This window comes from Streptopelia decaocto, assembly GCF_964273445.1.
Source record: "Streptopelia decaocto genome assembly, chromosome: 1".
Taxonomy (NCBI): Eukaryota; Metazoa; Chordata; class Aves; order Columbiformes; family Columbidae; genus Streptopelia; species Streptopelia decaocto.
In genome coordinates, this window is record NC_138663.1 from 76,233,253 (window position 1) to 76,256,500 (window position 23,248).

A 23,248-nucleotide genomic window follows, 5' to 3' on the forward strand; every position below is an offset into this window, starting at 1 on the left:
TAAGCTGCTTTTCTTTTGGACTGAAAACTCTTACCTTGCTAGGTTGATCATATCTCTCATTATCCTCACTGTCCTGTTTTCCAGTTCTACTGCCTTCTCTCAGAGGTCAAGAAAACAGACTGAAAGACTATCCAAAACCTTTTTTTCTGTCATTTTATTTATTAATTGACACTGAAAAAACCCAACACTTTTGTAAGTACAAAAATCTATTATGGCTCTTATTTCAGCTGGGAAGAAGTGTTTTAATAAGCCCTGTATTACAAGCAAACTGAAGACCCATAATAACAACAGATTAGTGATGCTTATGAAGAAAACATTTGGTTTATTCAAAACATGTGAAGGTAAATAAGTAACTCTGCCCATATGAGGACAGACAAGCACCACCTTGATGAATTTTCAGCAGGCACATGCCTCCTGTTCTCACACAATAAAATAATTCAAAGAGCTTAAATCACATGGCTTGTTTCAAAGTGACAAATAGAGGAGTGACACTCTAATGACCTGGCAGTTGGCCACAGACTTGCTCCACTGAAAGTAATTTACTCAAATAATGGTCACAACAAATACTGAAATATTTTAGCTTGGCAGAAGAAAACCTGACTCAATACCACCACATGCTCAGTTTCCAGGAGTTACAGGTTAACACCCATTTATATATACATATAGACACGTGCCCTGGCTGAACGCAACCTGGGAAAAATAAGACCTGTGTTTTTATGTATTCTACATGTATTCTGTTTCAGTCAACAGGGCTGTCTTCATTGCTAGTACTACTGCACCACACAGAATCATCATATTCTTTAACAAGAATGTATTGTGCCAGTTGTGTGCAGCAATCAATACTCTGGAAAAGTCTGCTTTAGAAAAGATCAACTGATTTCTATCAGAGATACACAGCATGCCTAGAACATGAGACTGAAAGTACTCTAACGAATAATCAAAAAGACCTCCTAAATACAGGACAAATTAAGACTGTGTCAGCCTCTAAAGCTAGACTCCAAGACAATAAAACATTTTAATGCTGTACATATGTATATATGCGTACACACACACATAATCATTTAGGTTGGAAAAGACCCTTAAGATCATTGGGTCCAACCATAAACCTAACACTGCCAAGTCCACCACTAAATCTTGTCCTAAGTGCCACATTTACATGTCTTATCGATACCTCCAGGGATGGGGACTCAATCACCTCTCTGTGCAGCCTGTTCCAATGTCTGACAACCCTTTCAGTGAATACATTTTTCCTAATATCCAATCTAAACCTCCCTTGGTGCAACTTGAAGCCACTTCCTCTCTTCCTACACACTTCAGCACAGCTTCTACATAGTATACAGAGTGTATTTTAGATATGTCTATATATATTTCTACTAGTGAACATTTTACACTATATTAAGGACAACGAAAGTAAATACTTTCAGTCATGCAATATTGCTGCCTGTTGTTACAGGGCTAGAAGAACCACCAACAATGGTGTGCTTAAGCCTTTCACATAGTAAGAAAAAGCTGCTGTACCCTTATGCTTGCCTGTGCTTCAGACACACAAACATGTCTTAAGCTGTCATTTTGGTAAGTGATCAAAGTATTTTGTCCTGTTTAGTTATACTGGTCCCTCACCTGCTTCAATTATCAGTGGAATACTACTACAAAGTATTGTATTTGCAATAGAAGTCACTGTAGAATGGCATTCTACACAGGAAAACACTGAATAAGGTGTGATTGGTATAGAAGTCTACCACTTAAAAGCTGCATATACATATAATACAACTTAGCTTTAAGCAAGGTAAACTGTGACAAGCCAGGGAAGGAACTGCATTCTGTTCATGGACTCCAGAACACATTGTAAGAGTGATGTTTCTATCACTGGCTTCACTAACTTCATTTACAGCATAAAACAGTAGAATCAAAACTACAACAACAACAACAAATCAAAGCAATATTAAAAGTAATATCAATGCATAATCTGACAGTATATATTTTATAGTGTTTAATTCCAAGTTCTGGTATTTTCACTACATCAAAGATTAATCACATTGTCAGGATTTCCTGCTACTGCTTTTTTTGCCAAAAATCCAAAAGAGAGGTCAGGAAATGTCTGACTTCCCAAGCTGAGGATGTCTCCTTATATCCAGCACTGTGTTTTAAATGTATGCTCACATTAAGAATGGGAAACAGTTGGACTGCTGGGTTGTTGGGGCTGTGATGTGTGTGTTTTAGTCACAGTACTTCTCCTGCAGAACTTTTATTTTCATTCAAATAAAAAAATCCCCAAAGCCATGTGCAGCCACAGCTGATTGCTTGACTGACAAGTTACCTCCCAGCTGTATCTGGCACTGAGAGCTGATGCCCAAGAAGGTCTGACAACTAAAGAGCCAGGGATGAAAGTCTCCTCTCATTCAGGGCACACTCCCTAGCAACAGGATAGTGTTGGGTCTCCCTCTTACACAGCTGGAAGGGGCATATACATTGAGATAAACTTGGCAGGACCATTGCAGGTCTGCTCTAAAACACAACTGTTTTGAGAAAACAGATGTTGCACAGGACAGGGGAACTGGGAACTTGCTCAGATTTCTAACCTTAAGAAGAAAGGGGGAGTGATGAATGTATATTTATGAAGTTCTTTAAGCTTTTGAGTTCTTGGCATACTTTATGTGCAAGTACTTTCAGAAGAGATAAGGAAAACTCTCACTTGAATGGTCAGTTCTTACCTGCAGATGAAGATAGAGATGTCTGCTTACACAGGGGGCTTTGCACAATCTGCTGCTCCAGGAATAGGTGTCAACACTGCTGACAAGCTCAGTTGCTAGAAAAAAAAATGAAACATTATATGTTAGTAAAGCTACCTTCTTGAGGGTAAAGTCCTATTTCCCCTCTTCCCTGTAATGCTCTGGAAAAGAAAACATCAGCGTTCACCTAGCACCTACAGATATGGATAGATAACAGCCTGCTGCATACAAGTAGTATTTTAGTTTTTAAAAGTTAGTTCAAAAGAAATGTGGAATAGTGCACTTCATCTGATACCTTTTATACCTGGTGTGACATTTTCCTGCTATAAATAGTGTGGTAAACAACATTTCAACAGCTTTCCAGAAGATTAGGAAATAATAAGCACTGTATTATGTAGTCACGAGCATCTACCACTGCTATATTGTAAATACAGGATATTATTTCACAATCTTTTTTCCTAATTTCCTTTTTAAGGAAAATAATCCTTAAACTAGAAGCATTCCAGATATAAAAACCACTAAGTGCTCTTGAACTGCACACCCCAACACTCTTGCAGTCGTGAATCATGAACAATGCACGCATAAGAAGCCAACAAACCAGGCAAGGGGTAACAAATCCCAAACTGCTCATTAAGACTAATATTAATCAGCTTGGAAGGGGTGACTATTACAGTGATGTTTAACAGCATCATTTTGACAGACTTACAAACATTGCCTAATACTATGTCATGGCCAAGAAGAAGGGGTTATTTTTAAACCTTCAAAGACTTTCTGAATAATATTTCATAGGAATTATGCGTAACACTGAATAAGAACTTTACAGCTTGACAGAAGCATAGAAGAATAGATCTAAATCAGGAAAACTTTCCTCTAGTCTTTTAGTGTCTCCTCTTTCACTGTTGTCAGCCATTAAATTTTGTCAAGACAAGTGGTTGTACAGACAAACTCTTTTTCTCCTAGTACCATCAGAGCTATATGAAAAGATTCAATAAGCACCAACTCCAGTGTAAGCATGTCATAAGGGTCCAGGAAACAACAAAAACCTCCTAAAGATCTGGAAGGAAAGGACTGGCCTGTTGTAAAATACTAGACTACACACACTACACAAAGCCCTACAGGAGTAACAACTACTCATTATGGGCAAAAACTTTAGAGTTTTCATATTCAGGAGCTCCAGAAATCTCAGGGACATATCAAATAATTTTCACCACCATCAGCTAAATATATATAGCTTTTACTCACAAACCAATATTCATTAAATTCCTGAGTTGTCAGAATATGTCTTTGTGATGTTTTATGCTTTCCACCCTGTGCACCCACTATCAATTACTAATGGTTCACATGAGCCTCTTACTTTAGCTCCAAAATGACCCTAACCAGTTTCTGGTGAGCTTATGTCTCCCAGCTGAGAAGCTGTAATTTCATACATGGAAGAAGTGCTTATTAAAACAGCCTTAATGTATTTGCTTGCAGTTACACTATAGAACATCAATCACTTCAGATTCTGTACTTGGGTTTACTCACCATGTAGTCATAGATAATGCTGAACATTCATTTAATCCAATATAGGTTAAATCACCAGTGCTTGAGCCTCAGTTACTTATCAATCCCCATATACACATGCTAGATTAGGAAAATACAGATGGTGACTCAGTTAATCCAGAGATGAATATGCTTGAATTTTGCTGGGGGAGGGGGAGGTAAAGAAGAGAAATATCATCTCACCCCAAACTACAAGAGCTCAGCTTCAAGATGCTAAAGTTGTCCTCATCTATTGCAAACGGATAGCTGCCAAGATACAAGCAGTAAACATTTCAGTTACTGTTCTTTGTTAGCTACTCCAGAATACTCCACACAACAGGCAAAGAATAGCAGACTTTTAACCTGAGAATGGAGTAGCTGCAATGCTGATCCAGCAGCAGGGACCGACACTTCCACTCAAACAGGGCTGCATTATCTTTAGCTCTATTGAAGCACTAAAGCTCTTCTCAGACCACTTTACAAACTGAGTGGGAAGGAGTAAGGATAAGAGCCACATTCTGTCCTTAGGGACCCCTATTAAATCAGATTCTCAACATCAGCCACTTCCTTTTTGTCTTCCTCAAGCCATATGGCTTCCTGACAAAATCTGTACAAACAATAAATCCATTAATCAAGACACTGTTGGAGGAAAAGGGTGGGCTTTTTTTCCCTTCCCTTCATCAATATAGACATTTTAATGGAGATCTTTCATGTATTTAATTTTATGGAAGTCCCAAGGAAAGTACTAAAGTCGTCTTTGTTCTCACACTGCAGCCTTGTAGACTGGAGCCCCAGTTCCAACACATACTTGTAGAAGGAAATCCTAACATGTTAAAATGCAAAAAGATACAGGAACATGGAGAAGTGAGCCAAGCCAACAAGAGGTCTAGCTTTATTGAATCTGTTAGTAGGGATACAATATAAATTGCTGTCTAGGCTCCCTAGCATACCGCATCAAGAAACAAAATAACTAATTTTTTTAAAATTAACAGAAGTAGGTAGAACTAGAGAGGCATTAAATGTCATTTTTATTCCTACAAGGCTCTGAGGAGATGCACACAAAAATGCCAGAAGTAGGCCACAAGCAGCTGAAAGGAAGAGCTTCTTTTAAGAGATGCCACAATAAAGGACGTACCCAGAGGCCAAATTTCTTAGCAAGGTGAACCAAGATGACCAGTTCCACACAACAGGCTACATAATCTGTTTGGTGTCTCCAAACTAGTAAAATCATGCAGGTGATCATGCCATTCCAAGATCATGAGAAAATAAACACTGCAAATGTAAGGAACTACGGTAGGGAGAAAGCATAAAAAGCATAAGATTTCTAGCTCTTGTAGGTGGGAAGATCCCCCTCTCCTGTAGGAAAGAAGAGAAATAAAACCAAACCTAAGCGGGCTCATCACTTCAGCAAACCAAACATAAGCCTGAGACTCTGTTTAGCTCCAGTTCTGCTGCTCTGTGCCAGCAGGCACACCAATATGCCAGCTTTACACTGCTGCGGGGTAAAAATCTGTTCATAAAGAATATATATACACTGTTGGGCAAGCAACATGTAAAGTGAAAGTACAGTAAAGCATTTGCTTTCTTCCTATTTGATCAACAGGCTCAAAGAAGGCACAAGGCTGAAAATTCAAGAGCACAGAGGAAACACAAAGACCTAATTTTCTTTGCTTGCAACAGCTTTCAAACAGACCCTTCTTGTATGCCCAAATGTCGCTTTGAGACACATGTGGTGTCTGTTATCCCTGTCTATCCCAAACAACTATTTGCATCACACTTTGGAGCCTACCCAGCAGAGAAGAAAGGGGTTTCCTAGTGATGATGGAAGAAGGGAGAATCGAAGACAATTCATCATCCAAATATATGATGGCATTACCAACAAAAGCAAACTGAACAAGACTGACTTGCCAGTCACCACTTCAGAGAATATGAAAACACAAAATGTTTTGTTTTGTTTTTTTTGAGAATTTGTTCCCACTGATTTTTTTTCCACCCCCAAGTTTCCTGACTAAACTTTCATAACTCATCTGCAGTGCAGAATGAGGATTTAGAAGAACAAGAAATCGCTTTCAAATTCAGGAGGTCTCTTTCAGTCACACATTTCTAAAGCAATTCTGACCCTTCCACTCACATGGAAGGAAAATAGGACTGGCATCGCAACAAATCCTTTTCTACCTTAAATCATTATGTTGTTCTATAGCTTACTGAACTATGTCCCAGTTCACATGAAACAAAGTAATCCTCTGTTCAAATGAAGTTTGGGAGAAACACTAAGCACTTTGACAGTGAAAAACACCTTAAGGAGAAACACCATTAAAAAAAGGAATGAAGCTGGCTTTTCAAATTTTTTTTTCCTTTCTAAATACAGGAAAGCAGCATCCTTAATCATAAGCAGGAAATCTTTAAAGTGGCTTTGTTGAAATTAAGTAGCGATTAGCCATAAAAGAAAAAATATGGAAAGGGTAATCTCAAAAGATTGAGTCATTACCTCCAAGGAGACATATCTGTAGTTTTAACAAGGTCAGAACATTTTGGTCAGTTTTTTGAGCTAATGAGAGATACACAACATTAGCTTATGTTTCTATCAAGGTAACAACAATTCTGAAAGACTGCAGACATCACATGGAGCCTACAGCTATAAATTATTAGCCTCAAGGTCACAATCATCATATCCAAAGTACAGATGGATTTCTAAATGCCTTGAGGGAGTGGTGAAAGGTATGTTTGTTTTGGACAGAGTAGTGAGGGAGATCAGGTGCTGCAAGCTAGGGAGGCCTTCCACCACATCTGGGTCAGATGGTCCCAATTATCTTCTCAGCACTGTGTCCTGGTTTTGTTAAAAACAAGTTTGTCTTTCAGTGAATTTTGCCTGTCAGCTAAAGCCTTCCTATTAACTGCATTTTCTTGGAGAACCAGACCCATGTTTTGGTAAACCTAGCAATGGAATGCAAACATATTGATAAGCATGGATGGACATCTCGCGAGAGGGGCGACGAGAAACAAGTGACCAAGAAACTGACTAACTGTGTATAACATTCCATTCACGTGAATACTTCATATAAAAGTGGGAGATCACGAGGATCTCTTCCCTTTTTCCCTTCTGCTTATGGCCGACCTTAGGAGAGGATCTCGCTGGTTGTCCCTGAGAACTGAGGCCTAGTGAGAGACTGAATCCAGCTCCACTTGGCTGCAGAGTCTAATCCTGGACTTTGGTGGCCCGGCTCTGCAGTTGCTGAGACTTTCAAGATTGGTTTTGTATATTTTGTATTATTTTCTCTATTCTTATTAGTAGCATTAGTAAAACATCTTTAATTTTTCCAACTCTCTTCTCTCTGTCCTTCTTTCCCTCCCGATCGCCTGTCCTTAGTGGGAAGGGGGGAGAGGGAGGGGCAAAAAGGGGGAAGTGGGGGGGAGAGGGGGTTAACAATACATCTGCCAGGGTTTTATTGTCACCCCGCAATCTTAACCCTCGACACACTGTTAATCAAAAGTTATCCTTCAGCAGCTATATAATAACCTATGTAAAAATAAATCTGGAATTGGTGTTCGGCTCCTAGCAAGGAAAAAAAACCCTTCCCTGTCACAAATCAGTTAGTGCACACAGCATCCTCATGTGAAGTCTCATGAAAAAGCATGAAGGTCTGCAGATGTGATCATGCCTGCATATCAAATGTCAAGATGGAATATAAGAAAGGTTGATGAGAAAATTTAGGGGTGCACCAGCGTAGAGCAGAAAGTAGCTTTCCCTCCTGCTAGCTCAACTCTTCTGTCCTATCCAACACTGCTGATATACAGCACATGCTCCCAAAGTAACAGTATTGTGTCAGCCCATCCAGGCTACCGTTCTTACCTATGCAGAAAAGACTGATACAAACCAGAAATACGACACATTATCAGGAGAATATAAAAGGAGCATCAATTTGTTTATGTTTTTGCTGCACACAGACTGTAGAAGGTAGCCAGTCACAGCAAGATCAAAAAAAGCTTATTCTCCCTCTTCCCCAGAGCAACCTGACACCTCAAACAGAATTGACAGAGGAACCATCCAAGTGCTGACTTCAATGCATCATTCTGTCCTATGTCTGCTTGTGGCCAGCTTGACCACAGCACTCAAGTCCTGCATACATTACCACCTGTCTGTGGTCACATGCAAGTAAGCAGCTCATGTCTCTGATCCCCATGTAGTTTTGTGTGTTTTTTTTAAGCCATATCCTGTGTTAGCAGAAGCAACAGCATTAACATCCCTTCCTACATAAGTCAGAAAAGTGGTTGCCTTTTTCTTACTATTTATCTCTTCTCAGGAAGAGGAAAGAATTGGACAACAATCTCTTCAAATCCAACCCTAAAACAAACATGGTATCCTAGTTCTTTAAGCTCAACTAAAGTGCAGAAGAGCAAGTGCTACAAACATCACGTTGATAGGTAAAACAAAAAGAGTGAAAAAAAATAGATATATTTTTTTAAAGTTCTCATGATGATCTTAGGAGTTCTGCCTGTCAGTTTTCTCCCTGCAAGTATGTGAAGGGCATCTGCTTTCCGTACTTTTTTTTCCAGGAACAACAGGCTTGAATTAGTTTAAAACAGTTTTAAACCTTTAGAATTCCAGTTGTTGAAAAAAAGGGAAAAAACAAACACTGGAAGTTATTTTTTGTTGCTGTTGTTTTGTTTTAACAACATAACCAATAGACCCCAACATGTAAACTAAGAGGACATCATCATGTGAAGTACAATATTCACAGGTAGGGTACATTGTTTTCCTCCAAAGTACTAACATTTTACTTGGCAACACCTATCATTAAAACTCACTGTAACAATTAATCCAAGATCAAAAGGGCACGCTGATACAGAGAGCCATCAAGACTCATCCCCAGACTGTGCGCATACTACACTAGTCCCTCATCCCTTTTCACATTCTGCACAAGTCCATTTAGAAGAATACCAGAGTAATAGCACAGAAACCAGTAATTTTCTCTTCTTGTCAGCAAGTTGTTTCTAGAACAGCAGGCATTGCAGCACTATGCTTACTGACAGGAGGCATGCTTTTGTCTTCTTCCTACAGCAGGCTTAGAACTGCTAAGGCTCCTAGACACTGCTGATCAGAGACCTCTGCTAGGAGCCACTACTTTGGCCACACTGCTGTAGTTAGATGTATGCAGGCTCACTTCACAATCCAACATAACAGTAGAGAAGGTGTAACGTCATAACAAGAATTTGTGTTATGGAAAAAAAAATTTCACCCATAGTCTTTTTTGCTCATGATTAAAGTCTGCTCTGTAGATTTAAAGGACAGCGAGCAGCTCCACCACTTTACCTGCCTGCCTTATCATTTGAAACAAACTGTACAGTTGACTTTTAGTTCTTTAAACACAGCATCAAACTCTTGCCATACCTACAGATGACAAAATATTTTGCACTGATTCTCAGAAAAGCATGTATGGGAAAGCTTTTTTTTTAAAAGGAGAAAGACTGAGGTAATACAATCAAGTGGTATTTAGCAGAAATCATTATTAGGTCTGTGTATTCACATATCCACTGACCTGTTTGGGTTGTAGGTAGCCAAAAAGTGCACTGATTTAGCTTCCACTGTTATAAATCCTATTGGCTAGAAACATAGGAAGACATTTTAAAAGAACAATTCCAGTTAAAATGTGTATGTCATTAACCATGCACATCTCCAGAAAAATATAGCTGGACAAGTCATCCATGTATTTAGGCAACAAACATGGTAGTATCTAAAAATGGTAGCACAATGATGTGGCATTGGTTTAATTTCTTTCCTTGATGATAAATCTGGTTGACAGTAACTGAGAAAAAACTGCAATAGGATTCTGTTTTATTTGCATTAGTGTAGTTAAGGACACACATGCAAAACTAGTGAAAGAATAAAGTAAGATTTCTCATCCTTTGCCACTGAGCATCTGTCCCAGCCAGCATTACAAGTGAACTAGTGGCAAAGGAGCACTCTAGCATTGCAGCCCGTGTTTGCAATACAGGCGGAATCCAACAGTCCCTTCAGTTCACTTATACAGTCAACATCACGATTCTTGAGAAAACCATTCTTCATTTTTTAGGCACTGCCAGACACTTTCTGTTTCCACATCAGAGCAATTTACAGTCAATTCTGAAGAGCTTGTTCTATTTTTAAAAAAAACCTGAAAGACTGCCATCATCTTTGCAAGCAAAGACCATTCTTTTCCGCTTCCATAGGTTGTTTACACAGCATCACTTTATCTGATGATTTAGTCTGTTTTCATATGAGGACTGAGGTAAGTTAGTTCGCAGAATACACATCAGGAACAGAAAATAATTAAGATATTACAATGAAACAGTCACTGCAGATTATTTGTGAATTCAAATTGGTTTGATTTAGCATTAATCCAAACAAAAAAAAAAAATCCAGTTTCAAGTCAGTTGTGTCTCTAACATTAGCAGGAACATCACTCTGCATTTTCAACTAACCCCTTTGATACAAGAAGGTTCTCATCCAAAAGAATGATTTCCCAAAGGGTTTAAAGGTTAACTTCAATTATCCTTACTTAGCAAAGAGACTTTTAAGCTACTCCTGATAACCCTCCCAATTCCCACCTTCTTGTAATTGCACAGGACAAAGTTAAGTTCAGTAGTGGCAAAAAAACTGGTGGGAGAGAGAGAACACTTGCACCTTTTCTAAAGGCCTACAGTGCTTTCTTTTATTATTGCCATCTTGCATACAGTGCACTACAGCCTTCACATTTGATTCCACAAGCACATCTTTTCCCTATTTCAAATGCACATAGTTCTATTGACACTTTAAGGCACAAGTCAACTCTGCAGCCAAAAATTGTACCACTCTCCCTACCTGCTCCATTTCTTCCTGTCCCACATGGACACCCCTCAATTTATAGTGAACTGGGTTAGGAACCAAATCCAGATGTGGTCATCTGCAAGGAAAGGACTATACCAAAACAAAATATTTCCAGTCATGAAAGACACCGGAAAGCCCACCCCTTGGTGGGCTTTTGCAGACAAGGAAAAGTTAAAGTGCTCAGGGACCAAAGAGACTTTACTTTATTACCAATATGTAAAAAGATCTTTATTTCAATGAAGTTTTGAAAAAAACTCACTACTTCAGGTTTTATTGTGCTGATGCACATGACAAGTGGAAGACACCACGTCATTTTGTTGTATATATTGGAACACACTCAAAGTAACTCAATTTCAGTACAAGAATAACACAGCTAGTTCATTAAGTTAGCACTCTTTGAGGTAACTTGTGTCTGCAAATAGTCAGCTTCTATAAAATGAACTTCAAATGTTTCTAACTCAAAGCACACACTAGATAATAAAAAGGTAAAATACTCAAGTATACAGCTGTTATGCATTTCATGGTTGTAAAAACAGTCACAGATGGCACCTGCAAAGTCAGGGCTTAAAGCTTGCAGATTTCTAGCCATTTGTCCTTGTTGAAAATGAGCACCTTCCATCAGACCTTCAGCCAACATCTGTGTGTCCTGTGTTGTCATGTCCCCCCTTCCTGAGTACGTGAGGAAGTGTTATTAGTGGGATCATAATACACCATTTCTTAATTGTTACTAATCAAAGGAATAAACATTTTATAACAGCTACTGCTATTACATAATCAGAGACTTCTCTTTCTTCAGAGCTTTCATTTTTCTTCATTATGTCATCAATAGAAGCCAAACTACCTACATTTTTCTTTCCTTGCAATTAGCAGTGAGTCAATGAAAGACAAGCAGCTGATTTTGCTGCACTCCTTCAAAAGAAGCTTAATCAACCCTCTGGAAGCAATCCTCCCAGTGCAATGCATTTCAAGTATGCTTCAACCTTGCATGGGTGCAAGTGTAAGATAAATGAGAGGTTGAGAAAAAATTAGTTCTCTACCACAAACCATTACTTCCATCTCAAACAACAGTAAGTAAAGCCATATAGTCTATCTAGTAGAGGACATTAACTTAAGAGAACCCTTGTAGAAAGTAATCAAGACTCCCACAACAGTTTCATAAGTAATGATTATCTCTGGTTAGACACTCACTGGTAGGTAATTACTATCTGGTAGAATAAGTGCCAACTAAGGCCCAGCTACCAGGAAATGCTCAAGTGACAATTTATGCGACTAAAGTCTTTGATATTTATTTGTTTGATAGCACTCTATCAATAGCAAGGTAAATAGCAAGTTTTTGCTTTACCTACTACAAAACTTAATTTGTGTCACTGGCAACATAAGTCACCATTTAAAAGGCCACTATTAACCAAGAAGAAAGCAACGCTTTACAGTTTAAGATTACATTAGTTTTACAACTAATGCAAACATATTTGGGATTTAGTTCCTAGTTCTCAACAGGGTGACTATGTCTTTAAATCACCTAGGATGACAATTACATCTTAGCTCACACTGGGGAGGGAAAAACAAAACAAAACACAACCACAATACCAGAGGGTTAATTTTAAAGATCCTAACTCAAACATACAGAAAAATCAGATGTGTTCATTAACTGGCTAGAGAAAAATGTCAGACTGCTCATCTCAGAAAGGCAAAAATAAGACAAATCTCAAGATATTCTGCCTACAGTGGAGGGGAATTAACACAACCCTGAAGATATTTCTATGACACTAAAACTCCAAATATACATAGATGGTATTAATTTAAACAGCAGACAGTTCACAAGTTGCTTCATATTGTGTAATTGTTTTAATCCCTATGAAAAAATAAAACTGAACCTGGCAGATTATTAGCTTATTGCTTCTGCTATCCTGTAAGATGTTCTACAGTTCAGCTTATGGTATAGGCCAGTGCTTCACATCTCAAGCCACTGTGGTTGTGAAATGCAACTAATTAATGGTGGTTATAATGAAAATACTAAAACAACAAAAGAAACCAAGCCTTCTTCATAAACATGATCCCCACCACTCAGTACTTTAATTCTCTGAAAAGTGTAAAAATCAGTGGATTTACACTTTTGGGTAAATGAAGGGGATGGGATGGGAGAAGCTATTTTCATAGATGACTGTTCAAGATTGCCAAGTCAAATAAAAAAATAACCACAAAAAAAAGGTATGTTACAATAAATAAAATAATGGGTTGGTTAAAAAGTATATTGTATAGCAAAGGTAAATAAATGTCATAAAGCTACAGGCTAACCAGACTCTCCAAACATTGGAACAGTGGAAACAGAGACAGCCTTTATAACCCCAAAGCCTTTTCTTCATGAAAACTCCAAGTCAGGAAATCCTCTCTTTGTTAGTTTTTTTTCCTCACTGACTAATAGAGTCCTCACATTAAGTCCAGTCAGACCAAGGTAGAAGTCACCACTTACATCCAAAGATCTTTCCTTACAGTTGAAAAAACATTTGCTTATTTACTTTTCTTGTAGGGGAACATCAGACTCACTACTTAAGTGCTCAACATAGGCCAGAGAAAATGGAAAGCTTGTCTTCAAAGTTCAAAAGCAGGATTCAAATCCTGCTGCCATTAGCAGAACAAAACAAAAAAAGGATCAAGAGAAACACAGCAATAAATACTATCATGCCTGTTATGCTGCTTTCAGACTTCTTTGGCAACCTCTCTCTTGATTTAGGAGCACCAGCCAGCAAAACCCCAAATCCCTTTGAAAAGGTCCCATGTGCTGCAAGGACACGTGGGAGGTACACACACACACACACACTACAGCTGCTAATCAAACTTCTGCAGCTCAAAGCCAAAAAGCTGCAAACTCTAGAGGCAAACATGCTGTGAAGATGTACTGCAATGGTAGCGTGCCAACACGTAAATACCAGCACATGGAAAGTTTTATTCTTTCACTGCAACAACACGCTTCATGGAAGGCATGAAGCTTCAATAGGTGTTTGCCACTTCCCAGGAGAAGTGTGAAGACCCTTAGAGGGGGCTGAAAGAAGCAGTTCCACATATCACCCTGAATATGCATTGGGATCTGAAAATCCTCATCAGCTTCAGAGTACTTCTCAGCCACTGGAAACCTGAACATAAGTGGCCAAAAAAAATATGCAGTCCAGATCTGCTAATGTATGAAAATAAGTCTGTTTGATAGGAACACATAAAGGGTTGACAAAGTTGTAACTCATCAAAACAAAGCTCTTTTTTCAACTACATCTAGACACAGTTTAATAAATCCCTTTCTCCTCCTTCCCAAGCCTAGTTATTTGTTTGCAAAATTGCAAACATTTTTTATAAGGTATTACAAATCTAACTCTTCAGCCAGCATACAGCTGGGAGGAATACAGGGGAAGAAAAATGAAATTACTATCCCAAGACTTAGACATGTTTTTATTTAACACTGATCCAGATCCCATTCAGATTACACTAAAACTGATTAGCACTCCCTTGCAATTTCCATTATTTCAATGAAAGCCAAGAAACAACTAATTAAGGCCTTAGGACAGCTTCTTCCTTAAGGGCAAATGCAACCCGTCCATATACAAAGCATTCAAATATGGCAAAGTGTGCATATTTTTCAAAACCAACATTCCCAAACAATGAAACAGTTTTTGAAATAGCAAGTATCAGAGACAAATGAGGCTGAATAGGATGTTTTGATCTTTGAAAATGACAAAGACCATAGGGAGAGTTAAAAGGCTTCCAGAGAACAATAAATGCACAGCTTGCTTCTAGAAAAGTGTAATCCCAACCCATTTAAAAAATACTGTCTTGCTGCTACATCAGAACAGTAGCACTACGAGTACACAAGACGGTCATGGCACAGAACTAACCAAACTATAAGTAGAAGAATTCTGTAGTGTCCAAACTCTTCCTCACAAACCCTGCAGTACAGTGCTACCTTTCTGCAAATTATTTGAGAAAAATGTGTATTTTCCTCCTTTATTCTTCATATGATTTAATAAAAGGATCTTAAGAGACCAAGTGGAAACTAATGAAATTACTTGAATGAAAATGTACCACAGACCTGAGCTATCCAATGACAGAATTGCTCTCCCATGACTGGCAGCTCAAATATTGCATTATAAGCAAGATGTACACCAGGATTAGGTGCTGCAAAACTTTGGAATTTGACCACTGGTAAATAAACAACTTGCCTCCCATGCCCCCCACTGGAATAAAACACATACAGCTACAGTTATAACCAGCTCAGCAAGTGTTTAATTGCTTGGGCTTACCTCTACTGAAAAATCTTCAGAGGTCTTCAAACTGGAAAAGATAAAGGCTCCTGCTTGCATACTGCCTTACAAACTAACCAGTCTACTACTCCACTAGGCAAACCTCACTGCAAATGGACTTAACCTAGCAGATTCCAACAATTATGAGAAAAAGATAGATTTATCAGCTGGGAATTATTTTATCTGGCTTTACTGCTTTAAATGGAGTCAATACCTTCTTTCAATATGTTCCAAGCATTTTTGGCTAACAGCAACATGAATGATCCAATTCATTGTTCCCTTGTTCAGCTCCCATCTATTGCTCCAAGTACTCATCCCTAATTTTTCTCCTCCCTTTTAGAAAGGGGTCTTTGATATTTTGTCTGCATGGTCACCATAGTACACAAGTTGCTAGACTTGCTCCAACTGAAGACAATAAGAACTTGACAGGAGAGTCATTTAACTGACGTCACAAATATAATTCCTGCTAAAGGTAATATGCAATTAAGCATAGTAATGGTGTTCCAGCCAGCACTGGGCTGAAGTCACAGTACTACAACTATCTCTAGCCTAAAGGTTTCAAAATAAAAAGTTAAGGGAGGAGAGCTCTAATTTACACACTTACTGCTTACTTTTTCCAATAACAACACAAGAAAAGCTAGTTGTGGGTCAGATCACATATTCAGCTAACCTAGTATCCCACTGCACACAGTGGCCAGAGTAAGGCTTGTTGTCACTGCAGCAAGAGTTTCACATCTTAACCACAAGCAGTTTTACAGTGGAACCATAGTATGAATTACTCTTGAAGAGTGACCAGCCTTCCTGGACTCCTTTGCCCTTCAGAAGTGCCTCCCAAGGGATTCTGCCAACCAGCCTTCTAAACAGGCCATGATGAGCTAGTGGTTACTAATCTTGGCCATCTGCAAGTATGAGGTAAAATATACTAGATAAAAGGGAAGCAAAGAAGTTCATACTAAAGCATTTTAACTTTAATGAGAACACATTAAGAACCTCCACAAAGGTATTAGCTTGTTAAACTACTGTAACTCAGTATATCAAAGTCCTTAGTCTCAAGTCTCTTTTGAAATGTTAAAGATAATGTAGTGAGACAGGTACTTTACCCCTGTATTCTAAGAAGATAACTTCCCTGGTTGAAGGATACTTCACCTATCCTCTCTTCTTATAATACCATTCTATTTTTCCCCCATGAGTAGATATGTACTGATAATTCAGACTCACTTCTTCCAATGTTAAAGCAGTTTATAATGCTGCAAGAGGAAAAGAGGAGCAGTGTGTGCTATTGACACCATTTTCAAAGACATCTATAGTGTTTCTGCATCACAGGTGTTCCACATGCTTTTATCCCACCTCCACACCATTCTTTTCATCATTTACACAGATCACTGGATCACAATGTTCTGCTGTACTTTTAAATGCTCCCCAATTTCTAATTTATGATCTTCCGTAGCTGTGAGCTGAAAAAAAAATTCACACATAAAGGTTTTTATATTTACTCAAGACACACACTGACCATGAACTTATTCAGTTCCTTCTTCCCTATGCTGATTCCCACAGTGACATAAAACAATTCTACCTCCAAAGAAATCAGCACAAAACAGTAACTATCCTATTGATAGCATCCACTTCCAAATCAAGCAGGGTGGTGTATCACTCACAAAGAGCCTCCGTAATGCCATTGAGCAGGCAATATTTCACATATTAGGTCCTTATGGAAATGCCATATAAGCACCTAAACTTCCACTGGGAACAAAGATTAATGGATATCCCCAAAGAGTCCATTGTTGTTGGTTGGTTTTGTTTGGTTGGTTGTTGTTGGATTTTTTTTCTCCATGTGCTTTCTTGTCCCATCGAGTGAAAAAAATCTATACTGCTTCCTCCTTAACTGAATGTTTTGTGAAAAAACACTTGGCTGCAACTCAATATTTAATCTTTAGTAACTATGTTAAGAATGCACCAACTAATGACTTAGTATTAGCATGTTTGCAGTTTAAAACTATCAAAAGCTTTAAAGTACTTTTACACAGCTTTTAAGATTAACCAAATATTACTTAATTTTTGGTTAATGTTAAATATGAAGTAAAAACACCACTTTACAGCTAGAAAATGCACCACTTTTCAATACATTAATGACATCTTAATTGTCTGAGTTAAAACCAACATTCACACATCTTTACTAGCTACTACTGTTTATAATCACTGGAAGATCAGACAATCTCTTCAGCTAGAAAGAAGAAATAGATCAATAAGAATGAAAATTTTATTCAGCTCTACAAAAGATAAAAGTATCAACTTATAGCTCACTGTATAATACAATACATCAGTTGGACACAATATTACATTCAGCTGCAGCGACTAATTATTCTCTTTGCAGACAGAAGCACAAAAAAGTATTGATTTTTCACCTGATCGACTACAACTAAATAATTCTACATTGTAAAATAAAAGGTGGTTTTCTGCCATAGCACCAGCTGCCTGTGTTGAGACTTCTCTATATTTCTAAGAAAGAGTTTAACCATAACTACTGCTAATTTTTTGGAGTCAAGTTCTAAAACCAGCTACAAGGGCAGCAACACTTCAATAATGTTGACTTGCCAAGTGGATGCTCTGTGCTAAAGAAAGCATGGCAGAAGCACTTTTAAACTTGCAACCACAATATATCATTTGACACAAAAGACATTTTGCTCCCCAAAAATCTAACAGTTTAGGCCAGTACTGGTTTCCTTTGCCAAATCTATTCCACCACCAGTGTAGTTGTGCTAGTCCAGGTCTATGAGTCAGGCATGACCACAAGAAAAAGAAGAGATATAAAGGCTAAGTAAGTAGTTTTCAAATAATTCTGTATTTATGATAGAATTATCACAGGAAAGCTAATAATTCTTGCAAAAGAACTAGAAAAATGTAATCAGCAAAACCTTCAATAAGATTTTATAAACTTTCACAGGAGGCATTCAGAAATGAAATGAGGGGGGAAGAACAACAACCACATGCAGCTCAAGACCACTGGCTTTCAAACCTGTGCTGCAGAGAAATCAAACACGACTGCATTCACTGCTTAAAGCACAGCCTTTTACCAGCACTTTCAGGAGCAAGTCTGCCCTTACCACAAGTAATAGACTGCTACAATTGACAGAAAAATCTAATAGCTGACACACAGCCTTTACACCACTGCATTAAAAAAACCCCAAACTTAAAGGTTTCACATAGCATGTGGAAAGCATGCTGCTTCAGAAATTAAGATATCTCCTCACCTCACTGTGCCAGTGATATTTGCAGAGGGCAGAAAATAGCATTTCTTCAAGCATTCACCAAACTGATAGAAGCAGCAAGTGGCATCAGGCATCACCAGTGACAGCATGGAAGTGATGCACTCCTGGCTACAGCAGAACATTTCACCGAGACAGCAAAGCATTATACAACCCAGGACAACTTTCCGAGTGGTAGAAAGCAGTTACGTTTTTGAAATCTGTGTCTTTATCAAAACACAACAGGAGTCCCATCCTCTCCCTGCACTGGATTCATGCTCATATACCCAGTGTCATTTCCACTAGGAAGGCAAAAGGTACCATCTGCAGCCACCCAGGCAACAGCAGAGTGAAATGTTACTTTTTTGTTTAAACAGAAAAACTTTCGGAAAAGGAATGAAAGTTTAAGTAGTCCAGATCTTTAGAAGAGATAGCTAAATTTTTAAAGGCCATGTCAAACAGTGATGAGGATCGGGAACAACAAGAACTATCTATATTTGATGTGTAGCAGAGGAAAAAACATCAAATCCCACCAGCATTAGTATGTCCAGACACCCTTATTATTCCCTTTAATGTCTCAATACCTTTTAGAAAGGACATTCCTTGGTGGGTTTTGTGGGTTTTTGTGTTGTTGTTGGGTTTTGGTGGGGGTTTTTTTCTCCCTCCATTTGAAAATATAAATCTTATTTCTCTACTCCAGTCATTTTTGACCTTCTTGCCCTTGAGATTAATTTGATGTAGGAAAGCACATACTTTGCATGGGACATAATACCCTGTATGAGAGCAATTATTCAATTTCATAAAAAGTGAGTAGGCATCACTACACTATTTTTTCTCCCCACAAAATATTTTTAGGATGGAAGTAAGGTAGGACAAAAATGTTGGTTCAGTCACCTCCAAAAGAATTCTTTATAATAAAGAAAGAGTATACAGGTAAGAAATATTCCACTAAGCTATCATATATTCACACTCACAAAAAATTAAACAACAAAACGCACCACAAAACCAAACCCCACATTCTTAATATTTGATTCTTGTAAATAAAACAAAAAAAGTTTATAGCAAAGCCTCCCAAGCTACTGAAGCTACAACATTAATAAGTAATTGTTAATAGGTTGTTATGTAATTGTTAATATATTAAGTTTTTGAAATGTATTAAAATCAGAATCAGCATTTTCTTGGCAGTTTGCCATTAAAGATGAACGATTATTACATTTTTGCAGTAGTACTGCCAGCATAGCAAGCTGGTAGCAATCCAACTGAAAAGTTATTCTGTTTCAGACTTGTTTCCTACCCAACATTAATTGAAATTGGTTTACTTGACTAATGCAATAAAACCAAGACTGCTGTCACTTAGAGTATATCATCCATTGGATATCATTGCATAGCTGAACTATAAATATAATTTATATGTACATAAAAATTCTACAATATTTAATACTGTGGCATATTAGTCCTAGAAAAGCCCTTGATCATAGCAAGAGGTTTGCCATAGATGAAGTCTGAGGCATAGACAACAGCCTCACAGGGAAACCTGAAGGGTAAAACACACCTACCCCATCATTTCCCCTTGAAAATATTTGCTTTTATTGCATCATTTAGAATTGAAAGTTCATTCAACAAAACAAAACAACATATCCAGAAAAGAAATCTTCTTGTGCATGTTTTATCCAAAAAGAAACACAATGTCTGAGCATTCAGAGTTTAGAAAGCCTCTCATATATGTAGGCCACCACCTACTTTCATTTAAAATCACAGCAATAATACATACCTACACCCCCCCAAAAAAACCCCACCTCAGAACCTGAAGAAAATGGGAAGAGCAACAGTAACTCCAAAATATCAGAAAATATTTAACATTCAAACTTGTTTTCACATAAACTAAAAGGCATGCCACATTCAAATACAAAGTCTTTTGCTGTCAACAACTGCGACCACTTTAGAATGAACCAGTTCATTGTCTGCTGAAGCAACACTGTTCATCAAGAAACCAGTTTCTGCCATAGCACTATTTATAGTTACTTTTACTTTGTCTGAGAGACTGCAAATAAGATATAGACATTTACACCTCTTGAATACATTTAACTTTCCATTTAGCTATAGCTTTATTCAGCATGACTGTAGATAAGGGTAGCAGCAAACAACTATTAAAGCTTAAAGAACATTTTAAAAATAAGTACCAAGGCCTCATATTTGTTCTGAAACTGTTTGTTTTATTTTCAGGGAATATTGTGTAATTTAATTGTAGCTATATTCTGAAGAAAGTCACAGAAAGTGGAAGATACAGGAGAGTGCTGCTATTTTCTTACTGGAGCAGTCAACACAGACAAAGCTGGAAAACATAACTGAAATGTTTGTCACCAAATATGCCTCAGCCCTGGTAAGCACCTGGACACAGATATCCATGACTACTGAAACTGCAAACCAGCTCATTCTTAACTTGCAGAGTTGCCTTTCACAGACAGCAATTTGAGTCTTCAAGACCACACAAATCAGGGATCTCTGACAAGCACGCATATGCCTCCCCATAGCTACTCTATTCTGGAACACCTTCCAGGAAATGTTAAAGTGAGTTGGAGGCAAAACAAAATGAAGAATAAATCATTAAAGTGAAACCACGTGCAAAACACTGAGCAGCACCTAAAAGCACAGTTTTCCATTCTTCTAAACACTGGCCATCTCAAAAAGATAAAGGTGTGTCTATCGGTATGCAGCTCATTGGATAAAGCACAAATTAGGATCTATTCATCATCATTCACCCTATTTTGTTGTTGCTGGAAGAAGGAAGAAAGTGAAATTTTATTTCCTTTTGCAGCAGAAAGAAGTAATCCACATGCAGGTTGGGCATGGGGTTGGAAGGGACCTCTGTGGATCATCTAGTCCAACCTGATCTCCAGAGGTTCCTTCTAACCCAAACCATTCTGTGATAAGATTTCAAGCTAGTCAACAAGACAAAAACAGTTGGTTTTTTTTAATCCAAGGTGTGAATGAACTCATTGTCTTCAGCAACAGGAGCTTTTAGTTTCTTTAAGATGGGAGTTAGAAGTCGTTATCTTCTGAAAGCAAATATAATTGCAGGTCTGCAACAACTAATATTTGCATGTGTTCAGAAGAAACAAGAGGCATGAAAGAACTTTTACATTTTGTCTGCTTTCACTGATAGCATACTACACAAAGTCCTCGTACAAAGTAAAATCAGTCACAGCCAAATACAAGCCCCCATCTACTTTAGGGATAGAATGGCCAGATGTTTATGACCCAGAAAGCTTGAGTGCCTTCCTTGCATTCTGCTGTGTTACAAGACTGAGATGCTGCTAATTTTTTCTACGCTTGTCATTCTTAAGCTATGATTCTGGGAAAACATGTATATTCCTAGTACTGATAAGGTTATTATTTAATGTCATTAAAAGCCATTTGACCAGGACTGAGTATGTGCTAGATAATGGATCAGATCACTCTTCACAGTAATTCAATTACAACATCACTCCTTGAGCTTTCTAAAAATAAGTAGTATAATGTAAGTAGTGTGACAGCAAGGAAATTACGTTCAGGAATGACGTGAATGAGAATCTTAGCTCTTAGATTCTGGGTGGAGGAGATAGGTACTTACAGGTATCGACAACTAATAGCACCAGAAACCAAACTACTTTATTTATCATGTTTATTAAGTTTGTGTCTATTATCTAGACATATTACATGGAGGTGGAAAAATGGAAAAAAGTTCAGCATTTCTCAAGTTGTTTACCTGCATCTTAGCTTTCTACATACACTGAACAAAGCATAAATAACAAAATCCCTGGTAAACATCACCTGTTAAACTGCATGACCATTGTACAACATGGACAGAAAACCGTTTTCAGTGAAAACAGCATAAGATCATTTACATTTGTGAGAGGAATAAAGCCTCACAAGAATTTGAATCAGTCACACAAGGCTTTTACACAATACTCATCTTTTCCATTGTTACTTTTTTTTTCTCCTTTAAATCTGCAGCCTATATAAGAGAAGTCAAGTAATCATGGGAGAACTGAACATCAGGGATGAAACAAGCAGCTGAATAACCTCTTTACTCAGATAAGCAGCAGCTGAATAATTCCCTGAGCAGGCACACAGATATCCTGGCTTGGCCCTTTAAATAACACCTGCTACACACAAAGAAAAGTTGTGCTTGAGTTTACTTGAGGTTTGCATAGTTACTATTTAAATTCACATACAAGATAAGAAATGCCAGCAGGAGGAAAGGATTTCAGTATGTTAAAGCACTTCCAGTAAGATTTTAAAGATTAGAAGCTCTATTTAATTATTGTTTTTGCATTTAGCTGCAGGTAGTTGAGGAGCATTTTCCCCCTCAAGTAAAAGTTTACCTTGTACATGTACCTTCTTAAAACTTGTCTTCACCTTTTAGACTGACTGCTGGAACAGAAAAAAAAATGATTGCCAAATCATTATGACAACACCTTTCAAACACAAGGCTAAACTCTTAACACAAACGAACAAGATTTCTTGGCTACACCTAGTCTTTGCAGGTAGCAACGGAATTATTCAACTGTGGTTATTTCTGTCTCTCTCCCAACCCTGCATCTGTGTTCTAAGAAAACTGCATGTCTTTTTTTGCTACCAGCTCCT

The 23,248-nt window shown here is 38.0% G+C and overlaps 1 protein-coding gene across 6 annotated transcripts in view; it reads right to left on the reverse strand.

Moving 5' to 3' along the window:
• The window catches only part of RASSF8 (Ras association domain family member 8), a 92,241-nt gene that overhangs the window by 48,497 nt on the left and 20,496 nt on the right, over positions 1–23,248 (reverse strand). For 5 of the 6 annotated variants that reach the window (XM_082043733.1, XM_082043738.1, XM_082043736.1 and 2 more), the window contains one exon: positions 2,712–2,806. The gene's annotated coding sequence lies outside the window, so the exon portion shown is untranslated. Of the gene's footprint in view, positions 1–2,711; positions 2,807–22,986; positions 23,038–23,248 lie in introns of those variants that run through there. The other variant, XM_082043734.1, reaches the window with a different exon arrangement.